This window comes from Ictidomys tridecemlineatus, chromosome 10 (genome assembly GCF_052094955.1).
Source record: "Ictidomys tridecemlineatus isolate mIctTri1 chromosome 10, mIctTri1.hap1, whole genome shotgun sequence".
NCBI classification, from domain to species: Eukaryota; Metazoa; Chordata; class Mammalia; order Rodentia; family Sciuridae; genus Ictidomys; species Ictidomys tridecemlineatus.
Genome location: NC_135486.1, coordinates 16,787,116 through 16,806,203, shown reverse-complemented (window position 1 = coordinate 16,806,203; position 19,088 = coordinate 16,787,116). Strand labels below are relative to the sequence as shown.

Genomic DNA, 19,088 nt, shown 5'->3' with positions numbered 1-19,088 from the left:
TACATAAAACACACACACACACACACACCATCCACAGATGCTTCCAGATAACTCTGTATTTACCTTATGGCTAGTAATAAACTATAAGGTTTCACTTACTTCCCTAACTGAAAAGTTTTTAGACTGTTCCATCTATTCCCCAGTGCTGGTCTGTGGAATACATAGAAAAAAATTGTTGGAAACATTTAAAAATATAGATTCCTGGGTAAATCTCCAAAAATGGAGATTCAGTAACTCTAGGGTAAAACTCAGAAATCAGTATTTTTACTATATTTAATATAGGAATGCAAGGATGTCCAGGACAGGCAATATGATATCATTGTTACAAACACAAACTGGCCGAGCTCAAACATCAAGGCCCACTTTTACTCTCTGTGTACACTTGGGCAAATGACCTTATCACTCTGACTCATGCTGGTTGGGCATTGGCAGGTCGAGGCATCTAGGGCATTGTGAGGATTAAGTGACAACACCTGGTCGTTGTTTAAACGGTATTGGTGGGTACTTTACTCTTGCTTTGTAACACATCCATGTACTGTTTTAAAGGCTTATGTAATGTTTTTTCAAGTAAGAAATTTTTAAAAACTTACCTCTCCCAGGGGATTTGGACACTTAGTGGACATTTATGCAAATCCTTTCCCTCCACAGGGGATTTGGGTGCGAGGCTATGTGGATGGCGGCGCTCCTTCCTTCCTGTTCATCCATGTAGCTGTGTTAGGCCGACGTTGGTTTTCCCCTGACTCTGTGCTCCTTCTGCAGCTGCCAGGGTGAGCTTCCAATCGCAAAGGCCGCCCTTCCTCTTAGACGCTTGCTCCTTCAGCGCTGGACTCACACTTCTTGGAAAATGAAGCAAGGTCACCCTGGGTGCTAGACCACAAGGCTACAGGCACGGCTCCCTTTCTCTTCCTCCTTGGGCCACTGGCCAGCCTATTCCACAGGCTCACTCACCTCCCCACCCACCCACCCCATCATGCTCTATCACTGAAGCCCCTCCCTTTCCTTGAGGGGCCTTAGCACAAGTTCTAACTCTATATGAACTTACTAAACTAACATGGACAGGGTCCGTGTCTAGTTTTTTAACATTATGTTTGAGCTCCTACTAGTCTTCTTGGCACATAGATGGCCCTCAATGAAACGTTTTAAGTAGATGGATAAACAAATGAGGACCCTCATCCATCAGGCCACCCCCACGGCCTGGCTCCACCGACTATCTCAGGCAGCCCACCTGTGGCCAGGTGCAGCCTGCACAACAGGAGGGTCTAGGAGAAATCCACTTAACATAGAGTGCCCCTGGAAGGACTGTTCCATAGGAAACCACGCAGCCAGGTCATTGGGCTGTCCCTCTTTGATTGTCCCTTTCACAGCTGCAGAAACAATTAAATCACCATGTTCAAAAGGAACCCACTCTATTCAATGATGGCCACCCCAGAGTTAAATCCTTCCACTCCTTCCTGCCTGACTCTGTCCCAGACAGACCCTGCCCAAGGGGCCAGTGGATTAGTTCTCTGACTCCTCCTTTCTAAGCTTCAGGTGAATTGTAACACCTGGTTACCAGATAGGATACAAGGCAACGTGTTCAAATTGATTTTTAAATATGATCTACAAATTATCCCATGAATGTTTTTACGAACCAAATAATGCACAGGTCTTAGAGCATTTTGAGCTTCTTGGGTAAGATATACTAAAACAAATGCTATCTTTCCTGATAATGCAGTGATAGTGAAATAATGCCCCAAACTCCATTCTATCAAAATGCAAGTATTTTACCCAGTTCCTACTCCAGATCCTCAGCTCGTTTATTTTCTTCCTCAAGAACTATGTTGATTCATGTTTTCTAGCAGAAGATACAGAAGGCTGGTATGAGTTTGTTGTGACATACTTTGCCACAGAGGATTTGTATTATTTCCTCACCTGTTAAATTGTGTTTCAATATTTTGAATTCCTATTTAAGTTTCCCAATTTGGACTTTAGATTTTTACATAATTCTTCAGCAAGAAGAAATAAAAAGGAACAATTAAAACCCGTACTTGCTGACAAGTTCCTTCTCTGATGCTGAGAATTGTATTTGCTTCTCTTTAATCCTCCCTTACTAAATACACCTCTGAGAAGTGACTTCATGTATCTTGCAACATACCACACCCTGTAAAGTGAATGCTTCCATAAGGCAGTGACTCAAACCCTGGGATGCTTTGCATAATGCTTCCAGAGGCCTTGTATTAAAAGATAGACATCTGCCAGTTCCTGAAGTCATAAAGCTTGACATATGTCTTAGGCCTCTATATAAAAGTCAAAGAAGCCATTGCTTACCAGATGTGCTACCTGCATTTAATATCTATGTAAACTGTCGAAATCTTTGCTTCTGTGCTCACAAAGACACCCACAACCGCCACTGGGTGTGCACCAGAGCAAACAGACCACAGTGATTCCATCATCAGACACTGTCACACCTGCAGAGCTCATCTTAGCAAAGACCCTTCCATGTGAAATCACATTCTCCCCCCCTCTAGCTGCTTCTCTTCTGCAGTAGGAATCAGGTGTGTTAGCCTGAGACAATCCTGTCTAGCAGCACTTCCAAGTTATTTGCTCGCTCCACAAAAAGTCAACAGAGAATGAGGATGTTAACCTGAATTAATGTATGTATTGTTTGCATATTAATATTATTTGCATATTTAAGCAAATGTGAGTAACATGAGTTTAGTTCATTCAATCCAACTGTTAGCTGTGAAAAATATAGACAAAGATACCAGGGACAAACAAAAAGAATGAGAATTATACTGAACTGTTTGCCAGGACCCTGTGATTTACTGTTTCGTTCTCGTAACAACTGTCCACTGCTTCCCAAAAGATCCTTTGCTACTTAGCCTCAACTCTTTGACTCCTAGATTTTCATGTTTTTAAAGAGCTGAGGCTGGTAAATTAAGACATATTTACATATGATATACATAATCTGTATTAACTTATCATTCATTTTTAACTTATAATTCATGATGAAGGGTCTATTTACAGATAGTACTACATAGTACTACATTTCCAGAAAGGTCTCTTGTGCATGTTTCTTTGACTTAACAAGGAACTTACTCTTTGGACACCCCTATATTAATTTCCTAGGTGAGCTCATCTGGTGGCCACATTTTAAGTGCCAGGTATATACCGATGACTCCCAAATCGACATCCCTTACTGAACATCTCCCCTAGACTCCAGACTCATCTCCCCTTAGATGTCTAGTAGACATCATGAACTTGGCAAGTTTTGTTCTTTACCTAAAACTGCTCCTCCCACAGTTCCCAACTGCTCATGTCAATATCTTTGGAGTCATCCTTGGTATCTTCGCACCCCTACATCCAATTTAAAGATAGAGAGAGAGAGGAAAGAGAGAGAATTTTTTAATATTTATTTTTTAGTTTTTGGCGGATACAACATCTTTGTTGGTATGTGGTGCTGAGGATCGAACCCGGGCCGCACGCATGCCAGGCGAGCACACTTCCCTTTGAGCCACATCCCCAGACCCTACATCCAATTTCTGAGTAAATCAGAAATTCTAATGACTCTATCTGTAAGATATATCCATCCAGAATGCAGCCACTTTTCACCCCTGCACTGCTACCTCCTGGGGCCAAGCCGCCATATCACTCACCTGGATTATTGCAAGAACCACATTATTCCTCTCCTCCTCCTGCACTTGCTCCCTACTTTCAACACTCATGCAGGAGCCAGAGCAATTCTTTTTAAATTTAAGTCAGATCACATTACAACTCTACTCAAAACCCTGCAATGACTTCCCATCTCACACAGAACAAAACCAACATCCTTCCCAGGACTTTCCCTGTGTTCTTTCTGCTTCAGTTTCTCTGGCCTCTTTGCTCTTCCTCCAATGTATCTGTCTCACCTGTTTCCTTGGCCTGGAAGACTCTTTCCCAGTAAACCCTTGGCTAACTTCTTCATCTCCACAAGTTTTTGCTCAAATCTTTTCTCCACGAAGCCTACCTTCACCATGCTATTTAATACCATCACCTGCCCCCTGCATTCTCAATCCCCTTACCTTGTTCTGCTTTTTCTTTTTACCTGGGATTTTCCACCCTTTAACCTGCCTAGTTGCTCTTAAATCTAATGAGAAAGATGAAAGGGCCAAAAAGAGTCAAAATAATTTTCGAGGAGTCAAGGATGTTATCCCTACCAGCTAGAAAATGAATTGGAAATATGAATCATTGAAAGGGCACAGCAATGGTGAAGAGATGGGAACATGGACCCACTGAATAAAGAGCCCAGAAACAAGCCCACGTCTGCACAGGAACTTGGGATATGACCAATCGGCACCACAAATCATTGAGAGAGGAAGCACATTAAAAAACTCGTGTCAGGAAATATGGTTTCCTACTGGAAAAAGATAAAATTAGATCCCTACATTACATCAATACAAAGTAGTTTCCACAGAAACTAAGGAATTTAAACATAAAGAGAAAAACTTTTCAACATTAGAAGAAAACTTAGAAAAGCATCTTTATGACATCTCCATATGAAAATGTTCATAAACAAGACCAAAAAATGTACAGACCCTAAAGGAAAATACTGACATTTTTGCTATATTTTAATATTAGAAGCATGTATGTAACAGAAGACAAAATAAACAAAGTTAAATAGTATGACACAACCTAAAAGATGATACATAGAACTTTAAAAGGACTGGTTTCCAGTACTTACATATCTTTCAAGCTACTACCAACCAAAAAGAAAAGATAAACAATTAAAGGAAAACACTAATGAGGTTAAGACAATTAAATGTTGAGATACACGAATAGATAATTCACAGAAGAAGAAAATTATCTGGCCAGGATAAATATGAAAATACATTTAATCTTAATAAATAAATATGCAACTAAAATGACACTTGGGGCAAGAGGTGAAGCTCAGTAATAAAGCATCTGTCTAGCATGTGGGGCCCCTGAGTTAGAGCCCCAGAGAAGAAAAAAATAATGATACTTTTCCAATTGGGTCCACAAAGAATAAAAAGAACTCCAATGATGCAAAGCGTAGTTTTAAGGATATAAGGGGAAATTATATGCCCTGATTAGGTATCCAAACTGTTCTTCCTTACTTTATAGGACAATCTGGCAATGTTCAATAAAGTTGAAACTACATTTATTCTAGAACCTAACAGGTCCATTTTAAGAACAGTACCTAGAGAAATTCTCATATATATACGTGATATTGTGTACAAACATGTTCATTACTATTTTGCTAGTGATATAAAAAAATAATGATAAGTACTTAATGTCTATCAACAAAAGAATATGTAGATTATATGAGACAAATTCACCAAAACAGTAAATGTCAAAACATAATTGTGAATTTAAAGAAAAACAATGTTCAAAAGCATGTATAGAATAGAATATTAACTATGCTGATTTTAATAATAATAACACAAAATGTTATTGATAAATATAAACTCATCTACTAAATGTGTCAAACAAACATGGAGAAAGTATACATGCTGTGCTGCCGGGTGACCAGAGACACACAAGCAGGCCCTGAAAAATACAACATGGTCACAATTTTCCACTCTTCTTAGAAATCCACTCCTATTTACAGTATGACTTTACTACTCCTTCCACCAGAAGGTGGTCTATTGTTCCATCCCTTCAATCTGCTATCCTTGTGACTCATTTTCCCCAACAGGATATAGAGGAAGAAATATTGTGCTAGGAGCCTTGCACTCTTCTATTCTTCCTCTTAGAATCCTGCTGCTGTCTTATAAATAAACCTGGGTCCGCCTGCAAATGATGAGCAATACATGGCTCAGACAGCACCATTGCCCCAGCCTACAATCAGCCAGCCACCAGACATATGATTAAGGCTATGCAAAGACAACAGCACCAGCTGACCTGCCGGTGGACCATAGACACACAAGCAAGCCCTGCAGGAGATAAGCCTAGCTTAACTCTAATCAGTGGAACCACCTGGCTGACCTGTGGACTCAGATGCAATAATAAGTGATGGCTCATTTAAGTCACTCGGTTTTGGGTGTGATTTTTTTTTAATGCAGCAATAAATAACTGATGTGTGTGTTACTAGATCCCTTGGCCAGAGGCCTGACTCTGGGGGTCTTAACAGATCAATGGAAAGGCCATCCACTGCCTCAAGAGTCCAACTGACAGAGATAGATGGTGAGAAGCAGGAGTTTAATTTGGTTTGGCCAGAATGGGAAGACACATGGTCTAGAAAACCATCTTTCCTGTTTGAACAGTAGTTCCAGGATTAGATGGAGATAGGACAAAAGCAGAGAGCCAAGAGGTCCACATGTGGCATATGCTGATGCACAGTGATCCCAGCTGGTCTGGTTGTAAGCCTGGTTCTGTGGGATCCTACTGGTGTCCTGCTAGCACCAAGTTTTGTGGAGGGGGACAGTTTCTCTTCTATTTCCTTTCCCAGCACGAGGTGACTGCCTGGAGGAAGCAGAGAAATAACTTAAAAAGAACAGGTTAGAGGAACAAAAATGGAGTCAGTTAAGACAATGGGTCTTATTATGATTGCTGTATGTATATAGGAGACTATGACCAGTGTGATTCTGCAATCTGTACAATTAGAAAAATGAGAAATTATACCCCAATGATTTAAATGTATGAATTGCCAAGATCATTGTAATGTCATGTGCAGCTAATTAAAAAAATTAAATTTAATTTAAAAAAAGACAATGGGTCTTCCTTTAAATCCCCCAAATTCAAAGCAGCCCCCATCTTCAGAACAAAGATCTCCAAGGAAGAAGGGAAGAGTGAGTATCATGGGGAGAAGGCACCTTAAACTTCTACAATTAAATTCTAAGGATTTAAAGGTATTCAAATCCTGTGTGAAATCTGAGTAGTAGTAACCTGGGGTCTGTTATACCTGTTTTTAGAATTACTCTTAATACTAGAAGTGCTGCCTAATCTGTGCCCCATCCTTTCCATTTTTCTCATGTTCGTACAAATACAGTAGAAGTAGACATGACTAAAAATCTGGTTTGTCATTTAGTCTAACTCCGCAGAAACTTGGACATATTAGACCTTGACTTATGTAATTGACCTCATGAGCCACAGTGACTCAGACTGACCAAATATTTTGGTCACACCCCATAGTGTGGTAGCATATAAACAAGAGCTGAGAGAAAAACATCAAACCTCCAATTAATCAGAACTCAAGAACAAAATTTCTTTTTTAGGAGAAAAAATCTTCCTTTAGGAGAAAATAAACCAGCATCAATGATATTATTTAATTTTCAGATTAAGTCCTGGGGCCGACGTTGATTCAAGTTAAATTCCTAATGTCGAACTTTAAAATAGAAGAGTGGATGTACAAAACTGGGAAATAGCTTTGTCAAAGACTGAGGCAAAAATAAAGAGTTTTCTATTTCTTCTTCATTTTATAAATAAATAAATAATTTAACTGCCCATCTCATTCAGCAATACTGATTTTATTGAAATAGAGTCATCTATTTCAATTTTGCCATAATTCCAAGAGTTAAAAAGCACTAGTACTGCAAGACGATGTAGGTAGGAATTATAAATAATTTATGTAAAAAGCTGGGCCTATCCAAAAATCCCAAGTCACCATGCAACATGTTGAAAAAGTTCCATTCATCTTTACAAGGCAAGAGATTTCTAAGGAACCAATGTTTGATAGGATCTTTTACCCTAAACCCCACTCATTTATCACAAACAAATTAAGTGATAAATGAGTCTATACCTAAAACTTTGGTGAAAGTAAAACAAGCAATAACCAATCCATCTACCATTCAGAGTCAGGAATGCAGAGGCTCCTTTTATGTAGAAAAGTATGGAAAGGTCCCTCTGGGAGGTAAGAGGTAAGGAAGGGCATGGCAACCAGAGGACAAGATGGGGAGAGGGACTAAGAGGAGCATGGTGTGAGACAAACAAAATGAAACAGAGAACATCCACTCTAAAGCTGGTGAAGTCACATGTGCCAGCCAGGGCAGCATAATCAATCAAAGCCACACCTGGCCAGACATGTGTCAGGTTCACTGATGAACAGCAGTGCAGACTAACCCTTTCCCAGTTACTTATCTACTAAACACATCAACAGCCCTTTATCCTTTCTGCTTCTTCTACCACCTAGAAGTGATGGAAATACCATCTGTTCATCAGCTTCTTAAGTTTAATTTTTGATAAATAATGGCCATATGGGCTGGGGATGTGGCTCAAGCGGTAGCGCGCTCGCCTAGCATGCGTGCGGCCCGGGTTCGATCCTCAGCAGCACCACATACCAACAAAGATGTTGTGTCCGCCGAGAACTAAGAAAAAATAAATAAATGTTAAAATTCTCTCTCTCTCTCTCTCTCTCTCTCTCTCTCTCTCTCTCTCTCTCTCTCTCTCTCTGTGCCCCCCTCTCTCTCACTCTCTCTTTAAAAAAAAAAAAAATATTAAAAAAAAAAAAAATAATGGCCATAGAGCATCAAAAACAGTGTAGCAGGTCAATGTGGCAGAGTGAACCAAATAGCAAAAATTACTTATTCCAAATATGTGACAAAACAAAAATTAAAAAACTAACCCTAAGGGCTGAAATTGTAGCTCAGTGGTAGAGCACTTGCTGAGCACTATGAGGCACTGGGTTCAAACCTTGGCACTTCACAAAAAGAATTAAATTAAATAAAGGCATTGTGTCCATCTACAACTAATTTTTTTTTAACTAACAATGTTAGCAAAAGCAATACAAAATATTGTCTTATATTAACATTTTAAGTCAAATGAATACAGAAAATTCTTAATAATATACCTCCTCTCCCTTTCCAAAACGATGATGATAATGATGATGATGATAATAATAATAATAATAATAATAATAAATTAAATAAAACGAGAAAAATGAAACCATGGAGTGAATAGGCAATGGCAGGAGCTTACCATTCCAGACCCTTACCATTTTTCAGGGCCCCATCAGGAACTGGAAGAATAAATATACTCCCAGGAATAAAATATAACCCCAACTAGCCTAAATTATCTTTTATAGAGCATTTTTTTTGAACCCAAGGGCCCTCTACCACTGAGCTACATCCCCAACTCTTTTTATTTTTGTGTGTCAATTAGTTGCTGAGGGTCATGTTAAGCTGCTGAGATTTGCTTCAAATTTATAATCCTCCCATCTCTGCCTCTCATTGATAGAGAATATTTGCAAAACTCTCAGATGAAAATGTGAGCTCAGGTCTTCTAACAAAAACTAAGTGAGGCTCCAATCTCCATATGCACCCTACTGACCATCTTCCAAATGGAAGAGAAACAAGTCTCACGTAAGGTGGAAAGTGACCAGAAGAAGCCACCTGTATTAGACCACATTCCACTGAGTGAAATAAAAAGGAACAAGACAAAAATCAACGACTTAACAGTGATGAAAACACACACAAAAGAAAACAGAAGAAAAAATTATGACACACACAAAACAAAAACAAAGAAACCACAACTCAAGGAAAATTCTCTGTTTCCCCCAGCAAAACACTGCAAAACATAAATTCAACTAAATGAAAACTTAAAAAGTAAATAAAACTAGAGAATGAAATAAGATTTAAAAAAAAAAAAAAGCAGTTTGCAATGTTAAGAAAACTAAGCACCAAAACCAAACCACTGGATTAGGGGTCTCTAAACTCTGGGACAAATCCAGGCCACCACTTGTTTTTATAAATAAAGTTTTATTGGAACACAGCCACATCCATCCATTTATGTATTGTCTCTGGCTGGTTTTGCACTCTAACAGCAGAGTTGAGTCACTGCAAAGAAACCGTACAGCCCACAAAGCTCAAAATATTTACCAAGCGACATTTTACAGAAAAAGTTTGCCAATATCTATGCTGGAGAACTGATATATTATTCATGAGCTGGACCCTCCTGTCCTGGGTTTTTCTGCCCTGCTTCTATACTGCTCTTCTCAGAGTATACCCCGAAATTGAATGTTAACTAGCATCAATGGGGTATGAGTAGATGGGTCACTCTTTGGACCACTGGAAATTCAAATTTATCCCCCTGAGAATTATTGCATTACTGCATACCTTGAAACTGTACCTCACCTTAGTTTAGACCTAAGTATCTTTGATAATATATAATTGTAACAGTGACTACTTAGTTAGTGCTATAGTCAGACTTGTGCTCTTCTAAGAATATGGAAAAAAATTGCCAGGCAAGGTGGTGCATGCTTATTATAATCCCAGCTTCTCAGGAGGCTGAAACAGGAGGATTGCAAATTTGAGTCCAGCCTGGGCAACTTAGTAAGACCCTTTCTCAAAATAAAAATTAAAAAGGGTGGAGCTGTAGCTCAGTGGTAAAGTGCTTGCCTAAAATGGGTTCAATCCCCAGGACAATACTGAAAGAACAAAAGAAAAGAAAACAATGATAAAGATGGAATATCAATAAAGTAAGTTGAGGCAATACTAGTACCTTATGGAAAATACATTTCTGTTGTACAATAACCTAAAAATAAGACAATAGGGAAGGAGGAAACACAGGCTCAAAGTTTATAACACTTTACTTCTATAAACTTTTTATTGGAAACATATTTGTAGTAAACATTGTAAAGATTATTTATTGATTTTTTAGGGAAAAAAATCAGGCTGCAACCAACCCTGATTGCTGAAGATTTATAATTCTTGTAAAAGATTACAAAGTACAGTGCAAATTATATGTTACTACTTTAACTGTGGCTAGAAATAAGCAGAAAGCACATTTTATGCTCACTGGACATTGGACTGGAATTTACAACTTTGAGGCAAAATATTCCCATTGGACAGGCTGCAATCAACTCCTCAGACCCCTAAGCCTGGCTCCCATAGCCCCCGTGGGTATTTTTTATTATTAAATAGAATATAAGTTCACTATTTGACTGCAATTTTGAAGTATCTAGAAAATACTTCTTGTTCAGAAAATAACATTTTTAAATGTAGAGATCTCAGTGTAATGTCACTATTTTCTATATTCTCTATGATCACCACATTTCAATTTTAATTGCTCTCTGTCCTCAAGATCATGTTAGCTAATTTAAAATTTTAGCATTTATTCTTCAAATATTTATCCAACCTAAACCATGTTCTCTGGGTACCATGAGAGGTGCTGAAGACATTAATAAAAAATAAAAATAAAAAAACTCAGGCTTTTTGGAATTTAAAGTCGTGACTACAAATGGGATCTTCTGAGGTTGATATGTAAAACTGGACTGGAAAAAAATTCTCATGTGCAAATTCTGATTGTTTGGTGGATGCCTGAAGCCTTTTTAGAATTCCAAGAGAGAACCAGGACTTGGGGACGATTTTCCAAAATCAATTAGTAATGACTGCCATGAGCAAGTGTGGTTTGATTCGTATCCTATGGTCAAGACTTCGGTAGAGTTAATAGAAAAGAGACCAAGGATGGAATATCGGAGATTGATATTGAAGGTACGAGTGAAGGAAGGGCAAGAGAAGCAGAGAAGTCTTCAATGGCAACACCATGGAAGCTAAAAAGAAGAACATTTCCGGAAGTGGTCCACCACATCAAATATCCAGTTCCTTAAGGAAGAAGGTTTGGGAAGTTGTGGTTGATTGGTGACCTCTCTGAAAGCAGTTTTAGTGGAGTGGTGGAGTGGAAACTTAAGTATAGAGATTAAGGAAGTAAAGAAATGGATACAATCTTGAACATTTTTACAATTCTAAGATCTAAGCAGCTCTTTATACTGCTTCATAATATATAATATTGCCTATTTGGTTCTAGGCTTATTTCTTTGTTCAAAATTATATATCCTGAAATTGCAACTTCTAGGCTGTATTTTTCTGGCATATCCAAATTCCCATTATACTATTTTTCTCTCTAAACACAGACAATTCTGGGAGCCTGTCTTACATTATTCTGATGCTACACTCATACACCCACTTTGCCTCTTTTTTTTTTGCTAAATTATTAACTATTATTTTTGCTAAACAGTATCCTCTATTTCAATTATATGAAATATGCTCTTCCTATACAATATTTACAACTCCCAGGACATTAGATTAGCAGTCATAATGACTCTACTCAATTAAAGTTTGATGAGTTTTGAGTCGTCAGGATCTCTTATTCAATAATTTAAGTCTTTTAAAAACCCTTTTAGAATATAAAAAATTCTGAATTTGGCTCAAACAATGAATTACATTCCAGTGTGAATAATTCACTAAGGAATACTTCATCTAACTCACAATGTGGTAGAAAGGAGAAATAATGTGTGTCCTGAACATGAATTCTCAATGTGAATATTCACTGGAATTGTAGGCAATTTTACATGCAATTTAGAAGAGTCACAATGCTAAAAATATAGAGGAGTGAGAAGAACTGATTCAGTGGCGTGTCCATGGCCCAGTTTGCTAAACTCACTAAGAAGAACCTGGAAATACCAGCTTCACTTGCACATCAAGGTTTGTTCCAGGAAAAGGATTGTACACCATGCTTCACATTAATTTGACTTTACCACTGCTTTTTATACCTCTGACCAAAACAACAAAAATTAAATCAGGAGTCAGAGACATTGAAAGAAGCCAAGTTGGAAGAATTAAATCATGCACAGAGAAGAGACACATGCTTCTCCTTCCCTGTGACACTAAGGAAGACAATCAGTTGACTTACCTGGGTCATGGAATTTAATTAGGTCTCTAAGTTCCTTCCTGTCCTAATGCAATATGTCACCAAGTCTACAAAGAGAGGAAAACAGAAATAAAATGCCAAGAGAAATTAGAACAAAGAAGACCAGCTTCCAACTCAAGCAATAGGAAGAGAGCTCTCATTTTAAAGATTAGGCTTGGGTTCCAGTATTTAAGGGAAAATAGCCTGCAAATTCATTCAAAAGCAAATACTGGTCAGTTCATTTTTTGAAGCTGCAAAAATGACCATAAATTATATTAAGTTTAGTTATGTTCTGTTTAAATGAGCCAGTATAGGCAAACCATCCTGTATAAGTCAGGATGAAGGAAATGCCAATTACATCATGAGTCATTAAGGGAGAGATTTAAGCTATATCAATAGCTTGTGTAACAAGAATAAATTCATTTTTATTAAATATTAGTGTAAGACTTGTCATGTAATTTAAAAGTTGTGATCAAAGTTGTGTTGTAGCACACATAAACCACCAGCTCATTACTTCATAATTATACCAGCAATATTTATTTTTCCATTTATTTTTATGTTCAATAAATATTTAGTCTGAATTTGGGAGGCAGTTTTTAAATCTAGACCAACCAAACAAAACCAAAAATTTCATTCTCAGAAGCAAATCATTATTCATTCCTTAACTGAATTTTGTTTTACAAAAATCTTCTAACTTCCTTCTCAATGACCAATGTAAGAAAGTTAATCATTGAAAAGACGCCAAGTCAAATCACTGACATCATTAAATGAAAACCACTTCTAAATAGATATACCGAGTTGAAGTTTGCAGTTGCTAAAATGTTAAGAGAGAACTTTATCATATTTGCCATTTGAGTTAAGTAATAATAGCTTACTCAATTTTTACTGTATTCTAACTATACCAAGCATTTTACATACTTACATACATACGTGCATTTAATGCTCTTGAAAATTTCAGGTGCAAATATCATTATCCTCATTTTACAGACTAGGCATCGAAGGCTTAAAGAAATTAAATGCCAAAAAGGCAAAGCCGGGCTGGAGTCACCTCTGTTAGCCTCTGTGGGAGTGGGGAAGTGACAGATGGAAGGCAAGCAGTTGTTGAATTCAAGAGAATCAAAATTTCATGCTTTAGAAAAATCAGAAAGAGTGAAATTCTATGTAACTGGTGATAATTTGGAATATCTATCAGGCACAGTGATTGACAGCCGATTGATTAAACCTAAAAATCGGTGGAAAGTGGTTATGATAGTAAGAAAAAAAAATGTTATTATCCTTGCTCTACAAAGGAGCAAGCAGAAGCTCATCAAGGTTGAACATTTACAGAAGTTCATGCAGCCAGTAAGAAATACAGCCCAGACACATACTCGGATCTTTCAAAACCAATTCCAGTGTCTTTTCCTGCATGCCACATAACCTTCCCAAAGATGATTTTTCTATTTAATTCAGTGAGGCCACTTACCCTTAGTACTTTGTTGTTTAGATTTTTAGTGAATAACCAAGAGACTCCTGATTTCCTCCAAACCCAAACATTCTGTTATGTTATATATTGACCTTGGATATAACCTTGAACGGGATGCAGCACTGCTCCTCCTGCCTGTGGAGCTGTCCTGAGCCTTCCTACCCACAGAACCTAAAAATAACAAAGGATTACACATGACAAAATGGCCATGTTATTAACAGTTCAGTAGGGTAGACAGGATCAATCACAAGTGAGGCTTTGAAACATAGAACCAGCCTGACCTTTGGAAGGAACTCTGTAAATTTTTGTTGTTGTTGGTACTGTTGAACCAGGGGCACTTTACCACTGAGCTACATTCCCAATCCTTATTATTTTTTATTTTAAGACAGGGTCTTGCTGAATTACTCCGGCTGGCCTCTAACTTGCAATCCTCCGGCCTCAGTATCCAGAGCCACTGGGATTACAGGAGTACAACACCACACCCAGCTTATAAATATTTGCTTAATAATTAAATGAATAAACACAATCATGGTGACCACTTCAGGTTTAGACTGGTGGCCTCAGGGTGGTATGAATTCCAAGAGGTATATGACATGATCCACTGAGCTATAGGAAGAAAATCACAGAATTTCTAACATTTTTACCTCATCTTTTTAATTTCTACTTCATTTTATAGTGTATATGAAGCATTATCACACTGGTACTTGTAAATAATTTACAAATAAATGTATAAATAACCATATAAACTTTAGGTTATATTAATCAAAAGGTTTTATTGTGGGGATCCGATTTTAAAATTGTAGTTAAGAATAATCTGGTTAAGATCAATTCATTTGCCTTGCTCTCTGTATATGGGATTCAAAACATCTTATGCAGAGTGGTTCTCAAACTTTATTGTACATTAGAATCATTTGGGTAACTTGATCAAAATTCAGATTCCAGGGTTCCATCCTTTTATATAACAACCCAGTAGATCTGCTGTATAAGCCAAGAATCTGCATTTTCTAAAAATAAACCACCACATAAATCTGCTGTGAGTGTTCTCAAAGGAAACACCACATCATCAGGCTGCAGTGGATTGGGGAACTCTGTCCTCCCACAGCCACCATTTTTAGATACCCCAGAGTGTTTTTTTTTTTTTTTTAACATTTTTAGTTGTAAATACAATACCTCTGTTTATTTAGTTTAGTTTTTTTTTTTTTTTAATGTGGTGCTGGGGATTGAACCCAGTACCTCACACATGCTAGGCAAGTGCTCTACCAGTGAGCCACAATCCCAGCCTCCCTCAGTGTGGTTTTTGAAGATCATGAGATAAGAATTCTTCTAGGTTGAAATAACTGCATATTGGTTTTTGAGCCTAAAGCCTTGAAGAAAAAAAAATACAATGGTAATAATAATCCTAAAAGCAGACACCATTTTTTGAGCACCCACTTAGGATCCTTTATTTCTGATCATTATAAAACCATCAGGTTGCTATCATCAGCTTCATTTTACAGAAGAAATGGGTCTCCTCGGGGGTAACAAGTCACCTAAGAGTTTCAATTATTTTTTGTACAGCATTAGGCTCAGAACAATAAACTGTTTTTTGTTTTAGTTTTTGTGTTTTTTTTCTTTTTTTTTTCCTTTTTTTATTCATTATTCAAAACATTACAAAGCTCTTGACATATCATATTTCATACATTTGATTCATAGGGGTTATGAACTCCCATTTTTACCCTGTATACAGATTGCAGAATCACATCGTTTACACATCCACGTTTTTACATATTGCCATACTAGTGTATGTTGTATTCTGCTGCCTTTCCTATCCCCTACTATCCCCCTTCCCCTCCCCTCCCCTCCCTTCCCATCTTCTCTCTCTATCCCATCTACTGTAATTCATTTCTCTCCCTTGTTTTTTTTTCCTTTCCCCTCACTTCCTCTTATATGTAATTTTGTATAACAATGAGGGTCTCCTTCCATTTGCATGTAATTTCCCTTCTCTCTCCCTTTCCCTCCCACCTCTCATCCCTGTTTAATGGTAATCTTCTTCTCATGCTCTTCCTCCCTGCTCTGTTCTGAGTTGCCCTCCTTATATCAAAGAAGACATTTGGCATTTGTTTTTTAGGGATTGGCTAGCTTCACTTAGCATAATATGCTCTTATGCCATCCATTTCCCTGCAAATGCCATGATTTTGTCATTTTTTAGTGCTGAGTAATACTCCATTGTATATAAATGCCACATTTTTTTTTATCCTAGTTTTTGTTTTTAAGATGCTGGGGATTGAACCCAGGGCCCCACACGTGCCAGGCAAGCACTGTACCACTCTACTACTGGGCTAAACACGCAGCCCTTTCTAATATTTTTTATATTTTTTTAATTTGTTCTAATTGGTTATACATGACTGGAGAATGCATTCTGAATCATTTTACATAAATGGAGCAAACTTTTTTTTTCATTTCTCTGGTTGTACATGCTGTAGATTTGCACCATATGTGCAGTAGTCATACATGTACCTAGGGTAATGATGTTCATCTCATTCCACCATCTTTCCTGCTCCCATTCCCCCTCTCCCCTTCTCCCTCCCCTTTGCCCAAAGTTTCTCCATGTTCCCCACGCCCTCCTCCCATTATGGATCAGCATCCACTTATCAGAGAGAACATCTGACCTTTCAGTTTGGGGGATTGGCTTACTTCTCTTAGCATGATATTCTCCTTCCATTTACCTGCAAATGCCATAATTTTATTTTCTTATAATGCCGAGTATTATTTCATTGTGTATATGTACCGCAGTTTCTCTGTTCATTCATCTGTTGAAAGTCATCTATGTTTTTTTGGTTTTGTTTTTGTTTGTTTGTTTTTAGTCTGGGTCTCATTGAGTTGCCCAGCCTGGACTTGAGCTTGCTGTCTTCCTGCCTTCGCCTCCTGAGTAGCTTACAGACTGGTGCCACCATGTCAGGCTTTCAGAAGAAACTTTCTATACAGCTTGAAATCAATCCATATCCCACAATATGTAAGAGAATTACACTTAGGATCTTGATCTTTCTTCTGCAGTCAGATTCATACAACTCAGAGGTTCCTGAGAATCAGATTTTCTGTTTCCTCTATGCAAGCCTATTATCTTCTTGCTGTTCACATTGAGCTCTTAAAGTCCAGAAATTAGCCAATAATACACTGTACTGAACTATATTATAATATACTATATGATACTATAGTAATCTACCCATGGACATTAATTAAAGATAATAACTCTTAAATCCAAATAAAATTCAGAGTATTTACGTGGAATTTTATTTCTTATGCCCCCACCTGCCATCTGAAAATGGAAAGTTTAAGCTAATACTTGCTAATTTCCTCCATCCCAGAAGTTAAACAATTAAAATTTATCTCAGCATTTGGTAATAGCTAATAAAGAAGAGTAGTTTGTTGAAGAAGCTTCTCCTGGTTTAAGTCCAGAGATATTACTCACCTTCCACATCTTCCAAGGCAGACTCAGGTGCTCCTCACGTAAAGGCTAATGAGTCCTCTCTGGGAAATCTATGCCATCCCCACCTGTAGCCACTGTTAGGGGCGTGAAACTGAAGGGGCTCAGCAGTACCAAGACTGTATGTCTCCAAAACTCAGTTCAGAATTCAGCCATGTTAATCTTAGTCCTCCCTTCTCTCTTGAATTACTTACTCTGAGAGAAGATAATTTTGCCTTGTTATAGTTTGGGCCTGGAATATCCCAAGAGGTTCTGGTGTTGAAGTTTTGGTCCCCAGTGCAGCAGTGTTCAGGAGTGGAAATGATTGGATCCTGAGGGTTCTGATCTCATCAATGGATTGGTCTATCAATGGGTTCATAGTTGAATTATTTGGAGGTGGTAAAAACTATAAGAGGTGGAGCCTAATTAGTGGAAGTAGAGCGTTTGTGAAATGCCCTGAAAGGGTATATTTTGTCCCTGGATCCAAACTCTGCCCCCTCTCTCTCTCTCTTTTCCAGCTGCCATGAGGTGAGCAGCTTTGCTCTATCACACCTTTCTACCATGGGTCAAAACAGTGGAGGTCCACAACCCAGAGTCAGCTGACCATGAACTGAAACTTCTTGCCTCTTTAAGTTGTTTTTCACAATGTATTTTATCACAGTGACAGTAGCCTGACTACTACAAACCAACGGGCAGGCTGAAAGCAAGATGGAAGAACTGAGACTGCAGCCAATAGCCATGTGACTGAGCCATCTTGAGCTAATGATGTGCCATCTTGGAAGTAGGCCCTAAAGCCCAAATCATGTGTTTAGATGATGGAGACCTGACTGACATCTTGACTATGATCTCACGAGCCATCCTAGGCCAATACAACCCAGTTATCCTGCACCCAGATTCCTGACCCTCAGAAAATATGAGGTAATGTTTGTTGTTTCAACCCTAAATACACATATACAACGACAATGCTACTAGGACTCTCCTCTGAGATAGTGCCCAAACCACCCATCAGAGAGTTGTCCTAGCAGCAATTCTGGCCTGAACCCTAAAGTAGTGTTTTGTAATTTTGTTTTAGGAACTTCTTGTATCAGCAACCCCCAAAATGGGTGTAAGAAGTAACCTCCTCTCCCGCAGCTTTCCTGTGCCTAATCAGGAGGGGACTGGTAAGTGCTGGCATGAGTCACTCTTTAACCGTACATTCATTGTTAAATGCTAGCACCTCGTATCATATTTTTCTCACCCTGAACTATTCCCCAAGTTCACATTTTAGTGGCCTACATGTAATCTACCCATAATGAAGACAGCTGTCCTTGATCCCCAGCCTCTAGGAGCTTCTTGGAGTCTGGGAGGAAATTAGGTTGACCTTTGTGGTCTCTATGAATGCAACATCCATGCTACTGGGCCATTTCTGCATTCCACTCTGTTGAGATTCCTGGGAATTTACAGAAACAGACAACGAAGATGAATCACGTCTTTCATTTGGGCCCCAAAGAAATCCAGGTAAATAAAAGAGGATTCTAATTATTCAAATGAGGAAATTCTGTCTTTGGACCTTAATGATACCTCTTTGTGACTGTAAATATGACC

General features: G+C 38.2%; 1 long non-coding RNA gene across 1 annotated transcript in view; it reads right to left on the bottom strand.

Annotated features, from left to right (window-relative positions):
• LOC120887605 (uncharacterized) overlaps positions 1–12,671 on the bottom strand; it is a 98,361-nt gene extending 85,690 nt beyond the window's left edge. The window contains exons 1-2 of the long non-coding RNA XR_005730926.2: positions 12,604–12,671; positions 591–836 (exon numbers count right to left, since the gene is read on the bottom strand). This is a non-coding gene — a long non-coding RNA (uncharacterized LOC120887605). The remainder of the gene's footprint in view (positions 1–590; positions 837–12,603) is intronic.
• Between the last annotated feature and the right edge of the window lie 6,417 nt (positions 12,672–19,088).